The following is a 6738-nucleotide window of genomic DNA, read 5'->3' as shown; positions in this document are numbered from 1 at the left end:
GGCCATGCCATTAGGTAGTCCTGCTGGTCTAACTTTACCTACCAGCTGTCCTTTCAAATGGTCCCCCACAGGCTTCACCTACCTTGGGATAAAAGTTTCACCAGACTTGACAGGGTTATGGAAGCTTAACTTTTCTCCAATAGTAACTAAAATAAAGAAGGATTTAGACAGATGGCATGATCTCCCCTTATCCTTCATGGGGCGCATTAGTTTAATTAAAATGAATGTCTTCCCCCGGCTCTTATATCCCCTACAAATGCTACCCTTATGGATCTCCAAGAAGGTTGCTCTTGATATAGAGAGAGCATTCTCTAGATTCATATGGCATGGCAAGAGGCCTAGACAGAAAACGAAAACACTACAGTTGCCCTCTGACAGGGGAGGCCTGGCCCTGCCAAACATAATTTTTTACAACTGGGCATGCCATGCTCGCTTCCTATGGGAATGGTTACATGCTCATCTTGAATCCAAGTCCTTTTTAGATTTGTGGTCCTCTCTGCCTTCCTCGTTATGGAGCTTGGTCATGGGTGATAGGAAGAAGTTACCTAGGGATATCAAGAATAATCCGATTATATACAACACAATCAGAGTGTGGCAGGAAATTTGTAAACATTTAGGTAGAGGGAGTTGCGCCTCATTCCTGACCCCTCTCATAAGGAACCAGGATTTTCCCTCAGGTCTCCCTCCCAATATTTTTGACTCATGGCATGACAATGGGGCACGTGTGATTGGAGACTTATACCATGATAGGGCACTAATGATTTTCCAGCAACTACAGTCACAATTCAGTGTCCCTAAAGAACACTTTTATGGTTTCCTCCAGATCTGCCATTTTGTTAGATCTAAGAGTTTACCTCCTCCAGACTCAGTCATGTACAATGACGTAGAGAGGTTCCTTATTGACCGAAAAGGTATCACCCATTTTATTTCCGCCTACTATGCACTGCTATACTCTCTCAGCCCAGGTGATATCACAAGCATTTCACAGAAATGGGAGAGAGATCTTGACACTGAGTATATTGAGGATGATTGGCAGGAGGCCATTCAAGTGTTTAGGTCCACCTTTACATGTAATAGACTGAGAGAGACACAGTATAAAATACTACGTCTACATATAACTCCTTACATACTAAACAAGATGGATTGTCAGGCCTCACCCCTGTGTAATAAGTGTCAGAGAGAGGTTGGAACATATTACCATTACTTTTGGCAATGTAAATTGATTAAAAGATTTTGGGGTACAATTTCTCAGGTAAAGGTAAAGGTTAAGAGAGACCCAGGCCTTTTCATTCTTGGTCTTCCCTCAAAGGAGGTGACTCTAACCCATTTACAGTTCAAACTATGTGACAAATTACTATTATTGGCCAGAAAATGTATTTTGATTAACTGGATCAAGGATAAGCCACCTACTGCCACATTGTGGTACAGGGAGATATTCAGGGTCCTCCCTCACGAAATAATTAGTGCAGTTCTGAAGGGTAATGAGAGGTCCTTTACTAAAATGTGGTCTCCTTTGCTTGACTACTTACCTGGGGAATTGACTCTGTTAGTGCTGAGGGGCCAATGCTCCTTGCGGTGGCCACACCCATCCAGGGTGGACTCATAAGTGTCTTTCTCTTCTCGTTGCTTGGGTACTGCTGTGTTTTGGAGTTTTGGCTCAACTTGTATGGGGTTATTTTACTGCCAATAATCGAGAGTAGAAAAGATTAGAGCGAGAGCATCATTTTCCGTGCTCTCGTGCAGATTTTACATGCTCACGTTCAAAACTCTGTGCTCGTGCTCAGATTTCCCCTGCTCGCGTTCAAAACTCTGTGCTCGCGCTCAGATTTCCTCTGCTTGCACTCAAAACTCTCCGCTCGCGCTCAGATTTCCTCTGCTCGCACTCAAAACTCTGCTCGCGCTCAGATTTCCTCTGCTCGCACTCAAAACTTTGAGACTTTGGGGGCGGGGTTAGAGAGTCGTTGTTGTCTTCTGTGATTGGCTGTCTGATCGCTGCAGATGCTCAACTGACAGCAGCAGTGCACCTACAGGGTCAGGTTGTGCCAAATGCCAACCCGGTTGCCAGGTCAGGCAAACTTTTCTAGCCTAAGAGCAACCGAAACTAGCCAAAAGTAATAATGTAAATAATTTGTCATTACATTTCCACGGTTGTCACTGGAAAACAAATACAAATGTACGATTTTGAGACCTGACAGAGAGAGAAGAGGAGCAGTTCACTTCCCGACAGCTGCCAACAGCTCCTGTCCAAGCTACTGTCAGCTAACAGGTAACGTTACATTTGTTTAATCAGTTTATCAGTGTTTAGACATTTGGTAAATGCGATTTTGAATCGCTGTAGTATGACAAAGGTGTAGTTAGCTGCTAGGCTAACAGGCTGTGCAACTTTGTCAATAGACATGCTTAGCGTTAGCCTACTTGATAACGGGGAAATTGTGTGCTAACTCTATGCTCTAGCTATGTTTAGCATGTATTCTTATGATTCCTACTATGGATACCAATTTTGGGTATTGTTTCTCGGCCCAAAACCTGTCATCGACCCTCATTATTAACAGTTAACGGGAGATTAGGCTAACGTACTTCCCGGCTCTACTGAGTGCATTGATTCTTTTATTGATTAATACCTTCTACCATGACAGACGTTACTGTCGTCTACTACGATTCCATTCTATTCTACAACTCTTTCACTACTAGTACAACAGCTCTACTATGTTTATTGTAGCTCTACTATAGCCATACTATACTCATAGTATGGCTATTCCCCACTGATGTTGACCTGTCTTCTTCTGTCTGTGTGTGTGTGTGTGTGTGTGTGTGTGTGTGTGTGCGAGAGCAGTGAGCTAGAGGTTTTTCTGTCCTCTCTGCCCTGTCTGTCTGAGGAGCCCAGATCAGACCGAGGCCCCAGTCTGAACAGAGCAGAGCGCTGGGAGCTCCTGTTCTTCTCCAGCACAACCTGATGGAGCAGGTAGGAAGAGGGACCAGAGCCCCGCAGGGCGGAGCCATTCGGCTTCAGTTCCAATGTAGTTTGTTTGTTGTCGGTTTTGACAGTCTATCTTCTACTGTCTTCTACCCCACTGATTCACATTCATATGTGAAACACTGACACATGTATACTCCAGTATAATCATATACCTACATATGAAACGCTTGCACATATACAAGTGAAACATTTATAGTATGTATCTGAAATACTTATACATACATATCCAAGACTACTGCATATAAATACATAAAACACCAGGGGTGTTTTTGTATTTGCATTTGTTTAGGTTTAGCATAGGTAACACTTGGACATGAATGTGTAAATTAAAAGTATACATATACTGTATGTATACTTTAATATGCAATTATCTTGATTTGTTAGGCTAACTCTAGTCAGGATTTTCATAGTAATCCTTGCTTGTCTGAGCCTCCTTTGTGGAATGGGAAGGATATTTATTTTGAACTTAATTGAGCATTTTCAAGGTCAGCAATTACTTGGTAACACCTTTTTCACCTCTACTGTAGCAAGTGCTTCACAAATAAAATACTGAGCCTCTTACTGTACTGTACTGATAATTACTGTAGTTTCTTCTGTTACAGAAACTCCTGCTCTTCAAGAATCACCTGACACTTCTCGGAAAAATGCTCCCAGTGTTTAAGAGCAAAGAGAAATTAACTTTTTTATGATGTGTTCTGGTGTATTCAGATGTAGTGTTCATAGTGTATACATTTTTACTTATTTATTGGGGTATTTTGGAAAGGCTTACTCAAATTAAGTCAAAGAAGGTTGTAAGGTATGAGACAAGCACCCCCATCTTTTTTTTTTTATCTCACTTTTGGCAAGCCAAGTGAGGCAGTTTTATATGCTACATGTTTTTGATTTATTTTAGATTTGTTGTTTCTTGTTTGTGAAGCCTTTTATCTAACCAGGACCTTAGTCCTTACATTGGAAGTAAGCATATTAAATTCTTTCTGTTACAGTAACACCTACAGTAGATGTTTTTCCTGAATCTTACCTTGTACTGACATATTACAGCTGCTCTCTGTGAACTGGGACTCTCTAAACATCCACCTGTTATAAACTAGTGTTCCAGTTCAAAGATGATTTCTCTTTTCTAATCACTTGATTGGTCTTCTTCAAATCTGAGACTGTCTTGTAATGCTTAATACTCCTTAGTATGTTTCACCCATTTAACATGGAACATGTAGAATGTGTGTTTTGAAATAAATGTTTATTACTTTACACTACATATAACAATTTGTCTTGGATTATCTCTTAAATAAGTCTTATCTGTTACCACATTGTAGTCCATTGCTGGTTATTACAATTTACCATCATTAATTACATGTTTTTCCAGTCACAAATATCAATATTGTCATATTATCATGTAGAATATTCTGGGTTTGTTTGGTGTCAGCTCCAGGCCTGCTGCGTCTCCTCAGTGCAGCAGGAGGTGTTTTCAGTGTCAGTGGGAAAAAGGTCCGTCAGGCAGGAGGAGGGGGAGGGGAGGTGCTGCTACAGGTGCAGCAGCAGTGTCCTGACCAACTCCACTGGAACACACAGGCTGATGAGACAGCAGTCATCCAGAGACGAGTACTGGAGGAGAGGGAAAGAAGAGGAGAGGAGAAGAAGAGAGGGAGATATAGGGACAGGAGGAGTATGTTGAGGGAGCAAAATAGGGGAGAGGAGAGGTTTTAGGCACAATTCAATTTATGTAACAACATATATAGAGGTGTATTAGTTTGCTAATTGCTGTACTCTGTTCAGCAAACTGTTCTGGGAACAGGCTGGTATCAATGTAGCCACCAAGAAAGCTAACATTAGCCAAGAAAAATACTCAAAACTGAAAACTATGATAACTTTCAACAAACAAACTACATTGGAACTGAAGCCGAATGGCTCCGCCCTGCGGGGCTCTGGTCCCTCTTCCTACCTGCTCCATCAGGTTGTGCTGGAGAAGAACAGGAGCTCCCAGCGCTCTGCTCTGTTCAGACTGGGGCCTCGGTCTGATCTGGGCTCCTCAGACAGACAGGGCAGAGAGGACAGAAAAACCTCTAGCTCACTGCTCTCGCACACACACACACACACACACACACACACACAGACAGAAGAAGACAGGTCAACATCAGTGGGGAATAGCCATACTATGAGTATAGTATGGCTATAGTAGAGCTACAATAAACATAGTAGAGCTGTAGTACTAGTAGTGAAAGAGTTGTAGAATAGAATGGAATCGTAGTAGACGACAGTAACGTCTGTCATGGTAGAAGGTATTAATCAATAAAAGAATCAATGCACTCAGTAGAGCCGGGAAGTACGTTAGCCTAATCTCCCGTTAACTGTTAATAATGAGGGTCGATGACAGGTTTTGGGCCGAGAAACAATACCCAAAATTGGTATCCATAGTAGGAATCATAAGAATACATGCTAAACATAGCTAGAGCATAGAGTTAGCACACAATTTCCCCGTTATCAAGTAGGCTAACGCTAAGCATGTCTATTGACAAAGTTGCACAGCCTGTTAGCCTAGCAGCTAACTACACCTTTGTCATACTACAGCGATTCAAAATCGCATTTACCAAATGTCTAAACACTGATAAACTGATTAAACAAATGTAACGTTACCTGTTAGCTGACAGTAGCTTGGACAGGAGCTGTTGGCAGCTGTCGGGAAGTGAACTGCTCCTCTTCTCTCTCTGTCAGGTCTCAAAATCGTACATTTGTATTTGTTTTCCAGTGACAACCGTGGAAATGTAATGACAAATTATTTACATTATTACTTTTGGCTAGTTTCGGTTGCTCTTAGGCTAGAAAAGTTTGCCTGACCTGGCAACCGGGTTGGCATTTGGCACAACCTGACCCTGTAGGTGCACTGCTGCTGTCAGTTGAGCATCTGCAGCGATCAGACAGCCAATCACAGAAGACAACAACGACTCTCTAACCCCGCCCCCAAAGTCTCAAAGTTTTGAGTGCGAGCAGAGGAAATCTGAGCGCGAGCAGAGTTTTGAGTGCGAGCAGAGGAAATCTGAGCGCGAGCACAGAGTTTTGAGTACGAGCAGAGGAAATCTGAGCGCGAGCAGAGGAAATCTGAGCGCGAGCGGAGAGTTTTGAGTGCGAGCAGAGGAAATCTGAGCGCGAGCAGAGGAAATCTGAGCGCGAGCACAGAGTTTTGAGTGCGAGCAGAGGAAATCTGAGCGCGAGCACAGAGTTTTGAACGCGAGCAGGGGAAATCTGAGCACGAGCGGAGAGTTTTGAGTGCGAGCATGTAAAATCTGCGCGAGAGCACGGAAAATGATGCTCTCGCTCTAATCTTTTCTACTCTCGATTATTGGCAGTAAAATAACCCCATAAACTTGATTGTACTTCTTGTATCACTGTGTACTACTGTGAAATGTTGGAGTTGATGTGACTGTTGTGTATGGCTGCACTGATTGGTGGTGTGTCTGTGTGCAGGACGGTGTGGGGGGGGGGCTTTTGTGTGTGGTGCCGGGGTGGGGGAGGGGGGTGGTCAGCTGGGAGATTTCTCTGTTTAGGGTGGATGGTGCCTATAAGACATGTGATAGGTACGTAGCCCAAACGTACCCACTAGCAAGAGCCCACATGACCACAACGTAGGCATACGTACAGCCCAACGCAGCCCCTACGTCAAAAAGGGGTGGGTATGTTGACGCCAACCAATAGCATGGAAGCCTTAATGGTCCAGACGCCTTAAGATGTTCAAAATGGACGCGTTAACAGGGTATTTTCTGTCATCTTAA

Source organism: Centroberyx affinis, unplaced genomic scaffold (genome assembly GCF_046629955.1).
Source record: "Centroberyx affinis isolate AG114_WGS23_722 - 3 ecotype Tasmania unplaced genomic scaffold, CSIRO-AGI_Caff_v1 ptg000360l_1, whole genome shotgun sequence".
In the NCBI taxonomy this organism is placed as follows: Eukaryota; Metazoa; Chordata; class Actinopteri; order Beryciformes; family Berycidae; genus Centroberyx; species Centroberyx affinis.
Note: the sequence above shows the minus strand (reverse complement) of the source record.